The sequence below is a fragment of the Chelonoidis abingdonii genome, chromosome 2 (assembly GCF_003597395.2).
Source record: "Chelonoidis abingdonii isolate Lonesome George chromosome 2, CheloAbing_2.0, whole genome shotgun sequence".
Classification (NCBI taxonomy): domain Eukaryota; kingdom Metazoa; phylum Chordata; order Testudines; family Testudinidae; genus Chelonoidis; species Chelonoidis abingdonii.
This window is the reverse complement of record NC_133770.1, coordinates 22918164-22937229: the sequence shown is the minus strand read 5'-3', so window position 1 is coordinate 22937229 and position 19066 is coordinate 22918164. Positions and strand designations below refer to the sequence as shown.

At 44.0% G+C, this 19066-nt stretch overlaps 1 protein-coding gene across 3 annotated transcripts in view; it reads left to right on the top strand.

The window, feature by feature from the left end:
- Positions 1 to 19066, top strand: part of PTPRN2 (protein tyrosine phosphatase receptor type N2) — a 1143575-nt gene that overhangs the window by 382644 nt on the left and 741865 nt on the right. The window lies entirely within an intron of this gene.

Here is a 19066-nt window from a genome sequence, read left to right as displayed (position 1 = left end):
TCTTGATAGTTTGTCTTGCTGAAATTACTTCTGGGATCAATGGACTCTGCAAGTGGTGCTACATAGTTGAGTTTCAGATGGACATTAGTAATTATAGCTCCTCAGTAGTTTTTTTCCATTTTTGTTGTTTATTTCCCTTTTGAAAACTGCCAGTGTAGCAATCAATACTACAGAGAGGAAAAAAAGGATGTGGAACTGAGCATAAGACTTGCAATCTCAAGGGTTGTTTATACAAAAAAACATGAAAACTAGGGCTTTCTGCACAGCATCCATTTGATAGAATCCTCCTTTATGGTCTCTTGTTGTTATCTTATTGTGAACTGAGGACCTAGAGGTGAGAACTAGCGACTAGTCCATTGATCTGCTATACACTGTCCATTCCCTCAGTGAAGTAGAAGGAAGCCAAACAGGCATTGCAGATTTGACCCTATAGTGTGTGATGTATTTTCAAACTTAGTAATCTTTGTCTGTACCGGTTTTGTTGAGATCACTTGCAGCTGAGGTAGACTCTGATGGAGAAAAGAACAAGTGTTTGCTAATTTGTCACTGCTTGTGCTGCTTTTTGTTCACTCTTCAGTGACTGCATAGGGCAAATTATTTACAAACTGAAAAAACTTTAGTAACTTCTAGATGGGACTTGTATATCTCAGCTCCCTAAATCTCTGAGGGAGTCAGGGAGATGAAGTTAGAAATGTGATGCTAAGAGGATGACTCTGATGCTGGCAGGCCAGGTGCCAGCGCATGCCAATGTCCCCATGTTTTAACTGAACACTGACAGATCCATAGCTGGAATCAGTTTGGTTCACTTGTGGGTTAATACTGACAAATTGATATTAGAATTATAAGAAAATATTTAGTAGTTAGGCTCTATTGAATGCTTGTGAGGTGCTCCATGCGTCAATCTTATTTGTAATATCTATGTTCTGTATTGTAGTGTAATATTTGAGTGGTTGTATTGTGAGCCTCTGTATCTGTATGAATTGCCATACAGCAGAGATACATTAATTAGTGCGAAGAGCTGCTTTTCTACAGAAATTGTTATGCCCCTTTGAAAGAGGAGACCCATTCATACCAGGCTGGCTAGGATTGGATCTTACAACTAGAAACTCTTTACATCTGGATTGAGGAATCATCAACTAAAGACTCTTATTGCAGTTTTGCTTTCCTCCCTTGAAGATGAGTCATGTAAGTGGACTCCTCCTATCAGCAAATTGGCAGCACAGAGCACATGGCAGGAAGAGGATAAACCCCCCAAACCAAAGGAACTAAGGCTCTTTATGCTGCTTGGAGGGTGTGGGTGTTGAGGAGGGGACATGGTGTTTCAAGGCATAAGCAAGAGATCTCCAGCTGTTTAGCCTGGGTTAAGCTTTAAAGACAAATAAAGCTTGCTTATTAAGTAGCCTGTATTACCTTTTGAAACCTAAGAAAAGAAAAAGACATATTGCTTTTAGGGATACAATTATTCTACAATAAAAGCTAAAGTTATTAAATGAGTGGTGCCTGCCTGCCAACGGTAGGCATGTTGGTAAGTATGTGTTGGCAGTACCTTTTTAGTAAGGCCTCATTCAGGGCTCTGCCGTACTAAGCATTGTACAAACATATAAGGTCCATGCCCCAGGTTACATTATTGTGTATAAGGAGAAGCAATTTGATACTGTCAAAAAAACTCTCAGGAGAATGAGTGACTGGGGATGAGAAGACCCAGTCTGGCTTGGAGTGGAAGAGAAGAACCTGCTACACTACATATCAGCAAGGAGCCTTAGGTTTAATCTCTGCCAGGAGTGGATGATGAAAGTGCTACTTTCTTTCCAAGACAGAATGAGATAAGGTTGACTGATCAACAGAAAGAAAACATTAATGGGGATATTTGATCATGAAAGCATGTCCTCAAGTTCCAGGAGGAGAATTCGATTGGAATATGTTTTTTGTGCACAGAATAGGAAACAAACTGAATTAGAAGCAACTTGGTACCAGTAGCATGTACCAAGTTTCACCCAAGATGGATCCACTGCTAAAGCAAGGAAATGTTAACATATGCTAAGACAGGTGCTTTAGGAGATGAGACTGGCTGATTGCTAGCAGGTCTGGGACTGATTTATCAAAGTGAGTTCTGTACTGATTGCCAATAGGGTTTCAATTTAATGTAATTCAAGGAACACTTAAAACTTTTCAGAATACTTTGTATGAATCAATAGAATTGTAGCAAAAATTAATACTAATGAAGTCATAGTTCTCATAAAAATTGACTCATTACAATTCCAACTCTATAATGTGTATAAGGCTTGTGTCTGTAGCCGAGTAGTGTTTCTTTCAAATTTTGATTTTGTAAATAATTTTGTAAATAGTTTATATTAGCTTAGTTTAGCTTTAGTTAGACAGTTTTGCAATTAAGGGTCCCCCCTTGTTTCCACATTGTTCATGGGGCCTTAATATGCCTGGACTCTCTTCAGGGACCTTTCTCACAAGAGAGTTCTCAAAAAGGAAGTGAACTTCCTAATCCATCTAGGGGCAAAAGACCCCATACCTCCCCAGCAGGGAGTGGGGGGGGCATTACTCCAAATACACCCTAATCCCCATGTAGTGGGGTGGCTTCCCCACTCCTGGAGAACAAGGATTGAGAGCAGCTGAGGGAGTGGCTGACCACAGCTGTGGCCAGCTCAATTAGGGCCCACCTGGCCTTGATAAGAGGGCTGGGGGCCAGGAGCTGAAAAAGTGTCACTCTAGCCTTGGAGTAGGAAGGGCTAGCTGCTTGAGAGGAAGGTACCTAAACTAGAGCAGTGCTGGGGAATAGGGCAAGGGAGCTGGAGAGCTTCAGCCTGGTAAAACTCCAGGCTGCAGGCCTTGGTGAAGGCTTATAAAGATACTGGGGCTACAGAGATGCAGCCTGGGGTTAGGCAGAAGCAGCTGGTCCAACCTCCTTGCCAGTGATGAGTGGCCATGACAGACTGCATACTGCCCCAGTGAACAGGGGCTTGATGGTGAGTGGCAGTAGCTGCTGAGGCAAGGTGGGTGAGAGTGTGGTGGGGTATTGGGGGCAGAACCCCGAGGAAAAGGGCACCGGGTTCCAGGAGGGACCTGAGGGCCTGAGGCAGGCGAGACACTGGACAGTAGGAGGTGCTCCATACGCTAGAGAGCTAATTCCCAGGATAACCAGCAGGAGGCGCTGCACTGGTGAGTCTCGCTTCACTCCACCCCACAAAGAAAGGGAGTTGGGGGATCTTGGACCTAAGACAACTGAATACGTTCATCTGTCATTCAAGATTGTGCATGATTACACTGTCTGCTATAATCCCCTCCCTGAACAAAGGTGAATGAAGCTTTCGTTTTGATAGATAACTATTTCCATGTAGATATTCACTCTGCGCACAAGAGATACCAGCATTTTACAGTGAGCTTAGAACACATCCAATATAGGCTCCATTTCAGCCTATCAATGGCCCTGAGAGTCTTTACAAAATTCTGGCTATGGTAGTGGCACACCTTCACTGACAGGGCAACCCAGGTTTCCCTATCTAGATGACTGGCTGCTCATGGAATGGTCGTATCCTGAGGTTCAGGCAGCAGTCACCTCCCTACTTGATCATTGTTTTACGCCTTGGAACTTCAAGTAAATCTGGAAAAGTCAACTTTAATGCCCACAAGAGTTATAAAATTTATTGGAGTGAATCTGGACTGGATCATGGCCAGGGCATACTTACCTCAGGACAGATTCCTTGTGATGAGAGATCTGATTACTCAACTTTGACTCAGCCTCCAGACTACAGTCAGGTCCTGCTTAGTCCTGTTGGGCCATGTGGCCTCATGCACCTATGTGATCCCCTTCACAAGGCTTCAGGGATGGCTGAGAAAGGATTGTACTCTGAGCAGAGACCCCCTGGACAAAATATCTCAGCTTCCTCACAATGGGGTTATCTATCCGTTCACTACAATTAGCATATATTAGTGCCTTTCATCCTTTGGTGGAGAACTGCTCAGTTTTCATCCATGTTGCAACAGTCAAGTTCCTAAAAGGCATTATTAGAATGTTCCTGACAGCAGAGCCGTAACAAGGAATTTTTGCGCCTGAAGCAAGGGCCAGCTCCAGGCTCTTCAGTGGCAATTTGGTGGCGGGTCCCTGAGTCCTTGTCAGAGAGAAGGACCTGCCACCGAATTGCTACCGCCGCTTCATTCATTCTTTGGCGCCGCTTCATTCATTCTTTGGCCGCTGAATTGCCACCAAAGAAGCGACGGTGGTAGAGCTGCTGCTGAAGCACTGCCGATCGTGGTAGAGCTGCACCCCTCTGCTTTGCACACCCGAGGCAAATGCCTCACTTGCCTCACCCTTGTTCTGGCACTGCCTGACAGTACTGAAACCTGTGCATTCTGGGCACTGACGAACTTGACATTTGAGCCCTTGGAAACTTGCATATCTTAGCAGTTTAGGTAGCTTTCCTAACTACTGTCATCTTAGCTAGGAGAGTGGGTAAGCTCGGGGCCCTCATGGCAGACTGCCTTATATGATCTTTCACAGAGAGACAAGGTGGGTGAAATAATATATTTTATTGGACTAACTTCTGTTTGTGAGAGAGACAAGCTTCTGAGCCACAAAGAGCCCTTCTTCAGGTCTGGGATGGGAGTATCTTTCACAGACTGGAAGAACTGTGTGTGGCTCGAAAGCTTGTCTCTCACCAACAGAAATTGGTCCAATAAAAGATGTTACCTCACCCACATTGTGTCTCTCTCATATCCAGGGACCAGCATGACTGCAACTACATTGCATTGGATCTTTCACAGTGACAGTCTCGCTGAGATTACACCCCAGGTTGATCACCAAGGTTCTTCTGATTTTCACTTGAATCAAACAGTCTGTCTACCTAGGGTTATCATATTTGAACATTCAAAAAAGAGGACACTCCACCAAGTGGGGGGGGAGATAGCCTTCGCTGTTGCATGTTGATTTAAGAACCAAAAAACCTGACATGTCCAGGAAAATACGGACATATGGTAACCCCACCTAAAGTTCTTTTTTAAAAAGATGGACCTGAACTAGAAATGAGATCTGTTTCACATGTGTGCGTCCCAGCTGCTCCCTGCCCCCGTCATTGAAGCAGGTGTGCGGGGTTACTGCCCTGGGAAGTGCAGGGCACCAGTAAACGTGGGGCCGGCTGCAGACAGGGGCATGGGGCAGGGCTAGCTGGAGGCAGGGGGTGCGGGGCTGGCTGCAGGCAGGGCAGGGGGCGTAGAGCTGGCTGGAGATGGGGTGCGGGCTTAGCTGAAGGCTGGGGGGTGCGGGATTGGCTGGAGACAGGGTGTGTGTGGGGCTGTCTGGAGACAGGGCAGGGGGTGTGGCAGGGGCTGGAGACAAAGGCTGGCTGTGGGGAAGGCAGGGGATGCAGGGCTGGTGCGGGCAGGGCAGGGGGTGCAACAGGGGCTGGCTGTGGGCAGGGGGTGTGGGGCTGGCTGGAGGCAGAGCAGGGGGTGTGGGGCTGGTTGGCTGCAGGCAGGGGATGTGGGGGTGGCTGGAGGCAGGGCAGGGGGTGTGGGGCTGGATGGCTGCGGGCAAGGAGTGTGGGGCTGGCTGTGGGCAGAGGTGCGGCAGGGACTGGAGAAGGGCTGGCTATGGGCAAGGGGTGTAGGGCTGGCTGGAGGCAAGGCAGGATGTGCGGGGCTGGTTGGCTGCAGGCAGGGGGTGCGGCAGGGGCTGGAGACGGGCTGGCTGTGGGCAGGGGGTGCAGCAGGGGCTGGCTGTGGGCTGGAGGTGTGGGGCTGGCTGGAGGTGGGGCAGGGTGTGTGGAGCTGGTTGGCTGTGGGAAGGGCGTGCGGCAGGGGCTGGAGACGGGGTGGCTGGAGGCAGGGCAGGGGGTGTGTGGGGTTGGCTGGAGTGAGGGGCTGGCTGGAGTCAGGGCAGGGGGTGTGGGGCTGGCTGGAAGCAGGGGCTGGCTGCGGGCAGAGCAGGGGATGTGGGGCTGGCTGGAGGCAGGGCAGGGGGTGTGGGGCTGGTTGGAAGCAGGGGCTGGCTGCGGGCAGAGCAGGGCATGTGGGGCTAGCTGGAGGCAGGGCAGGGGGTGTGGAGCTGGCTGGAGGCAGGGGCTGGCTGCGGGGAGGGCAGGGGGCGTGGGGCTAGCTGGAGGCAGGGCAGGGGGTGCAGCAGGGGCTGGAGAGGGGCTGGCTGTGGGCAGGATGGCAGGTGCTCACAGGGAGAGTGGCTCGGGGCAGCAGTGCACGGAGCAGCCCGAGCCGGGCGAGTATCCCAGACACGCAGCTCCTCCAGGTAACTCTAGGCTTACTATGCCTCCCTATTTTCCCTGACGTTCGGCTTTTTGGAAATTCCTCCCGGATGGCGATTTGAGAACCAAAAATCCGGACATGTCTGGGAAAATATGGACGTATGATAACCCTACATCTACCTGTAGTGTATCCAGAATCTCACAGTAGTAGTGAGGACAGGAGACTCCATTCCCTGGTCAGACCCAGAGCTTTAGCCTTGTACCTGAATAGAATGGAGCCCCCTAGAAGATCTCTGAGGTGGTTTGTCTCTGACATTGAGAGGATGAATGGGGAAGCATTCTCTTCCTAGGGACTCTCAAAATGGATTTCCAACTTCATCCTTCTCCGGTATGAACTTACGGAAGCCCTTCCTCCCCAATCTACCAAGCTTCATTCAGCCAGAATTCAAGCTGCCTCAGTGGCTTCCCTATAAAGAATTCCCCTCTGAGATCCATAGAGCAGAAACCTGGGGCTCTGCTTGTATATGTAGGTATTATGCCCTGGTTCAAACTTCAGGTAAGGATGCTTCGTTAGGTTCAGCATTTCCAAGAACAGTAGTTTAGAGCACATCCTTGCAACCTCCTCTTCAGTAGATACTGCTTGGGAATCATCCACAGTGAATACCTATAGGAACCAGCACTCGTAGAAGAAAAGAAGGAAGATTACTTACCTTACGGTAAGTGGACTTCTTCAAGATTTGTGATCCTATGGGTATTCATGACCGACTCTCCTTCCCCTTTGCTTCGGCTCCTTATACTAGGTTATTCACAGCAGAGTCGAAACTGGAGAAGATGATGCAGATCGATGGACACTGCTTTTGAAGAGTTTTCAGTGTTGGGTGCATGGGGTGCATGAGCACCCACAGTGAATACCAATAGGGACCACACTTTGTGAAGAACTCCAGTTATTGTAAGGTAAGTAACCTTCCTGTTTTGAATGACCAGAAGAGCAAGCACAAGAAAACCAGTGAGAGTGACCATTCCAAGAAGACTTCTAGCTCAGATTCAGTGAGTTTTGAGTTTGATATCACTCAATACGTGATAGAAGCCCAGAGGCTCCTGTACAAACACATTCAAAGACACACGGTAAATTTTTCAAAAGCTCCTAAGTCCTATTTTTGAAAGTCAAGGAGACTTAGGTTCCTGAGAGCCTGAATCATTTTGAAACTATTACTTTCAATCCCTGATCAATGAGCTGCAAATGCCAGGCCTTTGCGTTTTTTGCATTTTTAATTTGAATATATTTTAACTTGTCCTATACATATTTGTGGATTGCATTTTTTTTTTAAACATGAAATGTTTCCCCTTCAAAAAATATTTCCATTGCAATGTTGAGCTTTTGTGGGAAAACAACATAACAAGATGATTTGTACTCTGCTTTTAAACATGCTGAAAAGGATAGACTTTGTCCAGAGGAAGCTTTATCTCTCTGGCAAAGCCAGAGCCTTTACTTTCAGGGGAACTAAATGTATCAACACTGGAAGAAACTGAGTCCTATTTAAACCTGAAAGCCTACTAGATGGGACAAACCCCCTGCATTTCTAAAAGGAGAAAAAGCCATTCATGAGCAGCATAAAATGTAATTTTGTTTTAAAGCTCACTAAAAGCTATATAGGTCATGAAGACAATCAGTGGTTTATTCTTTGAAATAATTCACATTACAGCCCCGTGTATTACTACCCTTATCACAGAAAAGCCTTTAGATTTGTGTTGTCAGATAATTACAAATTGATTTCTGGACCCCTCTTTTTTGGAATTGTTCTGAAAACCTTTCCTTTTATTCCCTTTAAAAGCCTCTTATGATTTCTCCTGAATCATACTGAAGAAGTACCATCATGATGAGCTGGTCAGGTGTACTAAGTCACAAGACTATACAAAAGAGCCATACAGTACAAAAACCAAAATGTTCTGGAAATGAATTGTGAGATGCTGCAGATAACTGCTCTGGGCAGCATATTTAATGTTAATCTATCTCCATCCTTTATGTAATTCAAACTTGAAATAATTTTACAAATAGGAGATAATTTACAAGTGTGACACATGTATGGGCTGCAACATAATGTTTTTTTTTTAAAAAACAACCCTAGAATTTTATCTGTATATTTTTGACCATTTGCTAACATACTAATTCCTGGGTTCATTTTTGATCCTTAGCATTTAGGTTTGGAACATATTGTAGGAATGATAAACTAACCTTTATTGGTCATGTTTACGCTTCTGAGGCTGAATTTATCAGTGGAGTAATGTCACTGGCTTCATAACCAAACTCAAAATCGAAGTTCACACATAGGAATCACTGTGTTAAGCACCATACAAGTATTTAGTAAATGACAGTCCTTGCCCCGCAGAGCTTGCAGTCTAAAAAACAAGACATAGCAGATAGCTGAAACACATAAGTGGATAAAGGTGGTGGGAAGGAAGAGACAGACTGTGCAGGAACAAAAATAACAGGCTACTTTACCATAGACTCACTGTGTGCACAATTTGCAGTCAATCAGAAGCAGTAATCACCCTAATCACAGCTCACCACCTGCCTGGCCTTGCTATTTTTAAAGTGCAACTGACTTACAGCAGTTACATTTTAAGAACTTATCTATTGCTAAGGACAGTTAAATAATGTTACCTCAGCATTTAGAGTCTACCCTGAGGATTCTCTACACTAAGAGTACCGGCGGTACACTAGTATTTGTAATATAGCTTATGTATTCCCTCTGTAAATTTAGGGAAGTGCCTATGAAATACTTGCAAATACCAAGGGAAAGTTATCAAAGGCAAAATCAAAATTTTATGACCTCTGTATACCTTGATGATTTTGTGGTTAATTCAATAATATATGTATACATTATAAAAATGTTTAGGGAACCTATTTGACAGTATGTTCATTATTGCATTTATTTTTCTTTAAGGAACAAATTCTTCCCTTATATGTGAGGAAGGCTTACCTTAACTTCATGTACAAGCCCATACCCATTTCCCGTAGGACGGAATTTAGCCTTATAATTCCCAATATGACAGTGCAATTTGCAAACATTTTTAATGACAGTGTAAAAAGTGTCACTTTCTCTGAAAGGTCTGGAACTGTGTGTGTGGGAAATGTAATTTGATCATGTTCATCTTCGAAGCCGTATGCAAGAAAATAAATATTTCCCTTTTTTCTGGCTCATTTACTCTTTTTTCTACATATCCCAACGCCTTTCTTCTGCTTTTTTCCTACCCTCCTTTCAAGTCCTCAATTTTCAACGCTCTTTTTTTCTCCATTCACATCAAATAATGAAAATGCCCGAGATCCTACAAAAACCCTCAAAATTTTGAAATGGCCAATTAAATACATAAAAACGAGGTGAAATGTGCAAGTTGACGGGGCATTTCTTGTTTCTTTGGGGCAGATTTCCAGTTGATGTAAATTCATTGGGCCTGAGATTGTCCCCTTGTTTCCTCTCCCTCCTTATAGTGTGTATCACTCTTGTCTTTTCTTGACTCCCCCCTTTCCCATGCCAATATTTATTGATAATATTTAAACTAGGTTTATTTATTGATAGGGCTTTAAAGTAGGTTCACCGGGGGAAGGAGACCAAAGTCTTGAGGTAAGTGAAGAAGTGGGATACCTGGAGGAAGCACAAGCAGGAGAGTGCAAGAAGGGAAGACTCTGCCTCATACTGAGAAAGCAGGATGATCAGCGAGTTATCTTAAGTGCCTACACACAAATGCAAGAACCCTGGAAAACGAGCAGGGAGAACAGGGAGTCCTGGCACACTCAAGGAACTATGATGTGATTGGATTAACAGAGACTTAGTGAGACAACTCACTTAACTGGAGTACTGTTGTGGATAGATATAAACTGTTCAGGAAGGACAGGCAGGGCAGAAAAGGTGGGGGAGTCGCATTGTATGAAAGAGAGCAGTATGACTACTCAGAGCTCTGGTATAAAACTGCAGAAAAACCTGAGAGTCTCTGGATTAAGTTTAGAAGTGTAAGCAACAAGGGGGATGTTGTGGGAGTCTGCTATAGACCATCAGACCAGGGGGATGAGGTGGACGAGGCTTTCTTCCAGCAACTAACAGAAGTTACTAGATCACAGGCCCTGGTTCTCATGGGAGACTTCAATCACACTGAAATCTGCTGGGAGAGCAATACAGCAGTGCACGGACAATCCAGGAAGTTTTTGGAAAGTGTAGGGGACAATTTCCTGGTGCAAGAGCTGGAGGAACCATCTAGGGGCAGAGCTCTTCTTGACCTGCTGCTCGCAAACAGGGAAGAATTAGTAGGGGAAGCAAAAGTGGATGGGAACCTGAGAGGCAGTGACCATAAGATGGTTGAGTTCAGTATCCTGACACAAGGAAGAAAGGAGAACAGCAGAATACTAATCCTGGATTTCAGAAAAGCAGACTTTGACTCCCTTGGGGAACTGATGGGCAGGATCCTCTGGGAGAATAACATGAGGGGGAAAGGAGTCCAGGAGAGCTGGCTGTATTTTACTTTAAAGAATCCTTATTGTGGTTGCAGGAACAAACCATCCTGTTGTGTAGAAAGAATAGTAAATATGACAGGCGACCAGCGTGGCTTAACAGTGAAATCATTGCTGATCTTAAACACAAAAAAGAAGCAGCAAAGAGTCCTGTGGCACCTTATAGACTAACAGAAGTTTTGGAGCATGAGCTTTCATGGGTGAATACCCACTTCATCAGATGCATGTAGTGGAAATTTCCAGGGGCAGGTATATATATGCAAGCAAGAAGCAGGCTGAAGATAATGAGGTTAGTTCAATCAGGGAGGATGAGGCCCTCTTCTAGCAGTTGAGGTGTGAAAACCAAGGGAGGAGAAACTGGTTTTGTAGTTGGCAAGCCATTCACAGTCTTTGTTTAATCCTGAGCTGATGGTGTCAAATTTGCAGATGAACTGAAGCTCAGCAGTTTCTCTTGAGTCTGTTCCTGATTTTTTTTGCTGCAGGATGCCACCTTAAAGATCTGCTATTGCGTGGTCAGGGGAGGTTGAAGTGTTCTCCTACCAGGTTTTTGTATATGCCATTCCTAATACTGATTTGTGTCCCATATTATCTTTTCCGTAGAGACTGTCCAGTTGCCGATGTACATAAGCAGAGGGGCATTGGCTGGCATATGAATGGCAGCATTGGTGGACGTGCAGGTGAATGAACCTGTGAATGGTGTGCAGATCTGGTTAGGTCTGTGAATGTGTTGCTGGTGGTAGATATGTGGGGAGAGTGGCATTTGAGGTTTGTTGCATGGATTGGTTTCCTGAGTTAGAGTTACTATGGTGTGGTGTGCAGCTTACTGCGAGAAATATGCTTCAGGTTGGCAAGGTTGCGTCTGTGACAAGCTGGCATCTGCCCACCCAGGCCTGAGAAAGTGTGGGATGCTTTGTCCGGGATGGGTTTGTAGAATCCTCATTCAGCCTCTCTGATTGAACTAAAAACCTTGTGTCTTCAGCCTGCTTCTTGCTTGCATATATATACTGCCCCTGGAAATTTCCAACTACATGCCTCCGACGAAGTGGGTATTCATCCACGAAAGCTCATGCTCCAAAACTTCTGTTAGTCTATAAGGTGCCACAGGACTCTTTGCTGCCTTTACAGATCCAGACTAACACGGCTACCCTTCTGATACAAAAAAGAAGCTTACAAGAAGTGGAAGATTGCACAAATGACCAGGGAGGAGTATAGAAATATTGCTCAGGCATGCCGGAGTGAAATCAGGAAGGCAAAATCACACTTGGAGTTGCAGCTAGCAAGAGATGTTAAGAGTAACAAGAAAGGTTTCTTCAGGTATGTTAGCAAGAAGAAGAAAGTCAAGGAAAGTGTGGGCCCTTTACTAGGGAGGCAACCTAGTGACAGAGGAGGTGGAAAGTATCAGAGGGTAGCCTTGTTAGTCTGTATCCACAAGAACAACAAGGAGTCCGGTGGCACCTTAAAGACTAACAGATTTATTTGGGCATAAACTTTCTTGGGTAAAAAACCTCACTTCTTCAGATGCATAGAGTGAAAGTTACAGATGCAGGCATTATATAATGACACATCAGGAGAAGGGAGTACCTCACAAGTGGAGAACCAGTGTTAACAGGGCCAATTCAATCAGGGTGGATGTAGTCCACTCTCAATAATAGATGAGGAGGCATCAATTCCAGGAGAGGCAAAGCTGCTTCTGTAATGAACCAGCCACTCCCAGTCCCTATTGAAGCCCAAATTAATGGTGTTAAATTTGCAAATGAATTTTAGTTCTGCTGTTTCTCTTTGGAGTCTGTTTCTAAAGTTTTTTTGTTCAAGAATAGTGACTTTTAAATCTGTTATAGAATGTCAAGGGAGATTGAAGTGTTCACCTACTGACTATTGTATGTTACCATTCTTGATGTCCGATTTGTGTGACTTGATGTTTGTGGTATGGCTTCATCAGGGATACTGTTCCTGACAGCTTGTAGTCCGTCCTTATGTGGAATATTGGTGTAAGGCACTTCTACATCCATGGTGGCCAGGATGGTGTTTTCAGGAAGATCCCTCAGTCTTCCTGGACATTCTATAGGATTGGGCCAAAAGAAATCTGATGAGGTTCAACAAGGAAAATTGCATAGTCCTGCACTTAGGACAGAAGAATCCCGTGCACGGCTACAGACTAGGGACCGAATGGCTAGGCAGCAGTTCTGCAGAAAAGGACCTAGGGGTTACAGTGGACGAGAAGCTGGATATGAGTCGACAGTGTGTCCTTGTTGCCAAGAAAGCAAACAGCATTTTGGGCTGTATAGGTAGGGGCATTGCCAGCAGATTGAGGGATGTGATCATTCCCCTCTATTCAACATTATAGAGGCCTCATCTGGAGAACTGTGTCCAGTTTTGGGCCCCTCACTACAAGAAGGATGTTGAAAAATTGGAAAGAGTCCAGTGGAGGGCAACAAAAATGATTAGGGGGCTGGAGCACATGACTTATGAGGAGAGGCTGAGGGAACTGGGATTGTTTAGTCTGCCGAAGAGAAGAATGAGGGAGGATTCGATAGCTGCTTTCAGCTACCTGAAATGGGGTTCCAAAGAGGATGCATCTGGACTGTTCTCAGTGGTACCAGATGACAGAACAAGGAGCAGTGGTCTGAAGTTGCAGTGGGGGAGGTTTAGGTTGGATATTAGGAAAAACTTTTTCACTAGTAGGGTGGTGAAGCACTGGAATGGCTTATTTAGGGAGGTGGTGGAATCTCCTTCCTAAGAGGTTTTTAAGGTCTAGCTTGACAAAGCCCTGGCTGGGGTGATTTAGTTGGGATTGGTCCTGCTTTGAGCAGGGTGTTTGACTAGATGACCTCCTGAGATCCCTTCCGACCCTGATATTCTATTATTGTATTCTCCTAGAGGTTGCCTTCTCATGTCCTGAGCATGCTATTCAGGATGCTAAGAGAAGTGGTGTTGTATTAAGGTTTGAATTGCTGCTATGGACAGACATGCAAGAGCCAGTATGGAACATTTTGCCTGCATTTAAATGTATTTAAAATTGGAGGCAGTTGTGTGGGAGAACAATCCACCACTGGGTGAAAAAGAAACTGAAGGAATGGCTTGTCCCTTCTCTTCTCCTTGAAATTCCATCTGAGAAGAGATATCGTAAGCGAGAATTTTTTTTTTAAAGAATGTCACTGAAAATAAACTGGATTCCCACTGTAGGATTGAGCATTGCACATTGTGCCATTCTGCCATGGGCATATATCAATGCAATAGGAATCATACATGCCATAATCCTGCTCAGCCCCTATGTACATCAGTCAGGGAGAAGAGTGGAGAGAGCAGCATAGCTAGCGTCATGCAACGTGATGTAATTTCGGTGCTGGTTTCAGTGCCTAGATGATGCTAATGCAAAGATTCATCTCTTCTCTGTAAATCCAGTGCTCACAAAATATTGCAGAACAAATCTTTCCTTACACAAAGGTTATTTTCTCTCTGGAGCATTCATTTTTTCTGAGAGACATTGCAGACTAGACATTTTCTGGGAGTTCATGACACTCTGAGACCCTTCCTTTCATAGACAAGCTTTATAATAATAATGCAGTGATTGAAATATTGAAGAGAGATGGCTTACTCCGATAGAGAATTCTTCTTTAATTCTACCCTAAAAAGACTGCAACAGAGTACCAACCTTTGTTCTTACCTCAGTGCCTGACTGCTACACCAACCATCTGTTAAATGGAAAGTAAATGAGGATGAAAAAGAATTGAGTGACTAAGGGTGGGTTTTTTGGTTGGTTTGTTTTTGTTTTTACTAATGGGGGAGAGGTTGGTAAATTTGGGTTACAGGTTCCCCTGGGGGAAAATGTAATAAAATGAGAGGTACTATAGCTTTTGATTGGGAAGCAGAGGGGAGCTTCCAGAAGAGACAAAGGAGAGTGTGGTAGGGGAGGGAGATGAACATGTGAGAGGGAGACTTTAAGCAGCAGAACGACAATAGTAGATTGGTACAAAGTGTACAGCATTATGATCTCTAAAATAATACAAAGCAAGTGGATGGTACACAATGGCATTATACTATAAGAGTGCTGTAATATATGTGAGCTAAGACATGTCGTGAAAAGAAGCAATTAAATCACAATTACCGTAATCACCTTTTTATAGCCCATAGAAAAAAATTAGTGTTGGAGTCAAAACAGCTTGGAATATTCCCAGACTGTGGGAAATTTGGATCCAGATCTGGACTTTGCAACCTGGGCTCTTTTCAATGGAAAAAGAAAGTAGCATAAGCCCAATTCAGAAAAGTGTATCTATTCAAAAAAGTATTTAATTACTTGGTTAGGTCCTGGGCCTTAAGCATATGTTTAAATATTTTCTTAAATAGGGGTGAACATAGCATGTCTTTAAGTGCTTTCCTGAATTGGGGCCGTAATCCTGTGCATATTTGTGTTTTGTTGCTTCAGTCATAACTGTAAAATCATCCCTTTATGCTTTTGAATAACCATGGTTTGTTTTCATTCACCCACCCAGCGTTCTGATGGTTTGAAGTGTAAGGAGGATTTATTTATTTATTTATTTATTTTGCAATAAGTATTTTGACTATAGTGAGATTTGCCCTCTGCCCCAAAATAAAGTCGATTATGAAAGTTAATCTCCTTTTTGTGGGGGATGGGAGGCATACCATTCATATTTCTGACAGACCCTAGCTGGAATAAAAATGTTATCTTCAAGTGAACACTACATGTTACATATGTTTTCTATATAATATTGGTGTTACTTGGCATGATATATTAACTCCTGAATATAAAAGTGACTCCATGATCCAACCACATATATATAAAAAATAAGATACATTTATCTCTGCATAATACTATTTATTAAGCACCTATGTTCCACATTGTACAAGATACAAAGTGAGATGCCACCTGCCGAAAAGAGCTTACAATCTACAAGAATCACTATCTCTCTATGAAAGACACATATACTTTTCATGTGAAACCTCGATACTTCTATCCTTGCTTTGAAGTCCTGCATTTGCTATCAGGATGTCAACTATGAAAGACTGGCCTTGCCTTACTTTCGGTTCTGCTTCTTAATTGGCCATTGGGGATGCTGTCCAGATGCCATAGGCGGTGCTTAAGTTGTAAAGAAAGAGGTGCCGGGGCTCAAGTAACTTTTTTACCTTCGTAACTGATGCAGCAAGCCTAGAGGTGCTGGGGCTATGAACTGCCAAGCCCAGAGGTGCCAGGGTTCAGCCCTGGCACAAATTAAGCACTGTCCACAGGCCATCTCTCCATCCAAGGATTAAGCATATGTTCTCAGCACTCCTTTCCCAATTGAAAGCACAGTTCAAACTTGATATGAAACCAAAGTCTGAAATATGCCAAAAAGCCACAAGTTCAGACAGGTAGCAGCTTTTCTGATGATAATGACTGAGCAGTTTGAATATAAAACTATGCAAAATTATCCTTGTAAGATACAAAGTTGTGTTCAGTTGTAGCAGTTCAACGCCAATGAGTGTGCAGCCCTACTCACAATATGCCCGTATGCAAAATTCACTTTTGTCCTGAAAGAAGTAAAAAGTTAATAAACAGATGTAAAAGAAAAATGCTAAGTGTTGCTTTGAATTGACCAAAAATAAATAAATAAATACTGTGCATATGTGAGAAGGTCCTGGGTTCAGGCCTCAGCAGGTCTTTGGATCATGGTAGTTACTGGCATTGTAGTACTGGCCTAGAAGGGAACTGCACTGCTAGGTGTGGCATCTTTACACATACTTTTAAATGAACGAAAGCCAGGACCTGGCCCCACTGGCTACGTCTACGCTGCAATCACAAACCCGCGGTTAGCCTGAGCAGCTGTCTCAGGCTCCTGGGACTCGGGCTAAGGGGTTGTTTAATTGCAGTGTAGACATTTGGGCTTGGGCTGGAGTAGGGTGACCAGATGTCCCGATTTTGGGATCTTTTTCTTATATAGACTCTGATTACCACCCACCTCCTCCCAATTTTTCACACTTGCTGTCTGGTAACCCTAGGCTGGAGCATGGGCTCAAAGACCCTGTGAGGTGTGAGGGTTGCAGAGCTCGGGCTGCAGCCCGAGCCCAAGCATCTACTATGCAGTTAAACAGCCCCTTAACACAAGACCCCTGAGCCTGAGTTAACTGCACAGGCCAGCCATGGGTGTCTAACTGCAGTGGAGACATACCCACTGAAGTTAATAGGAGCTTTGCCACTGACTTCAATAGGACAAGACTTTGGACTTTACAGAGGAGGCAGTGTAGAAATAGTGACATTTGAGACTCCGTTTTGGAATCTATGTGCCTTGCACAAAGCAAAGAAGACAGTGTTCTTGAGATGTGGCTACAACAACAGCTTTGATCTTGTGCAACAGCCTGGCCTCAGAGATAAACAGGAGAGTAGTTGTAATGGCAGCATCTGCAAACCCCTCAACAGAGTCTGCTTTAGCCTCTATGCTAAAAAAAGAGAGGCAGAGGACTCACACTGTGTCATTTTAATAGAAAAGTTGCTTAATATATACAGTAATTGCAGTCTTTCTAGATAATTTCTCAATGAAGTCTCCAAAGTGTGAACCAATCACTGCAGCTTGCACATGTGTGCAGCAAATCTGGTTAGCCCACTGAGGGACTTAATGGCTCCACATCATTCCAGGCTAGACCCTGATCATGTGCGGCATCTTGCATCTCACTCAAAGAACCAAAATGATTAAAAATGACAAAAAAATTAATAACTGAAATAATGTTTTGAATTTAATTTAATAAATAGTAAAAGCAAAGTATTCATTCTGCAAGTAATCTTCAGCCATTAGTAATGGATATTCATTAAACACTAATTCATTTGCAGAATGATGTATTTACTTTGTGGTATTTATCAGTGTTCCCTTTACTTATATTTGTATTGCATGCAATTACATTTCATTACTTGCCATAAAAATGTTAATTTTCAGGCATCTTAAGTTGAATGAATGATTCAGTAATTTAAAACTACTGAGTATTTGTTATCTTTAAGGGCTGTGAAAATGAACTGGCCATTGTAAAGCTTCAAGTGTCAGTCTTGTGGCTAAAATAAATCAGTCCGCAGAGGGCCTGTGAGCAGTATTGTCACAAAGGGAAAGAGAGAGGGAGGGAAGGGAAGGGAAGGGAAGGATTATTCTTTTTTTCCCCCTTACAGTTATGTCTTGAGGTGCAGATCCCATTGAAGTCAGTGGGAGTGGAGGGTGCTAGGCACCCATGAAAAATCAAGCCTCTCATAGATTTCTGCAGTACATTGAGTAAAAGAAGTAAAAGTGGAGAGACGTGGGCAAATAAAAGGAAAAAGAGGGTTCAGCATTAGAAGAAACAGAGATCTGTGTGTTAAATGTAGATGGCTCTTTCTGATGAGATCACAAAGAGTCTTTTTTTTTATTTGACCATTACAGATTTTATGGCATGTTTTGTAGAAGTAGAATTTTGTCTAGGTGTTCTTGGTCAAAGTTTCACCTCCTGTAATTCTTTTCAGCAGATTCTCTACTTTGGCTGTCTTTCCTGTGCCATCTGTGGCTGCAGGATTCCCTATATGTATAATGTGTGAATTACTTTGGAATCCTGTGTGATGAAAGGCACTATATATCCTTCCACCTGATGATTGCACCAAATGCAACATCACTCTATTTAGTGAGTTTCAGGATTTGGCTTATGTGATGGGGTATATCAGGCATTCACTGCCCCCTGCTGGAGACCTTCACTGCCTTGTTTGAGCAAAGAAAAGCAGCAATGTTTGGACCTCTTGGGTTACCTAGAAAGACCTCCAGAGTTAACTGCTGTGAAACCAGCAAGACTTGGTTCTCCAGCAGCTAGAAGAGCTGGGAGCAGGCAGCAGCCAATCAGGACCCAGGCCCAGGCCAGCCAATCTGAGTTAGATGTTGAAAACTAGGTGAACTCAGCCTGCCAATCTCTATGGTCATTGCTGTTGTTGCAGGGCAGGGGCCTCACTGGGAACAGAATCTTAGTGCCTTTGTGATTTCTGCAAGGTAATTTTGCTGACTCCCTAGGTCCCCTGCCAAATCAAAATAAAATGTCATAAATCAGATTCTTCATCTTTATGCTTCATGTGTAAAATGTGGGTTATATAATCTCACATACGTGGTCTAATCATTTCTGGTGATATTTTTAAAAGCATAATTGGATATTTGCCCTCCAGAATGTGGGCAATGTATTTCAGGATTTTTTGTTTTGATCTGCAGAAGAATATAGGAAAGCCGAGGCAATTGCCAAAGGTAGAGGAGGTAGTAAAGCTAATAACTGAGGGTTCTTCTTCGAGTGATTGCTCCTATCCATTCCAGTTAGGTGTGCGCGCGCCGCATGCACGTTCGTCGGAAGACTTTTACCCTAGCAACACTCG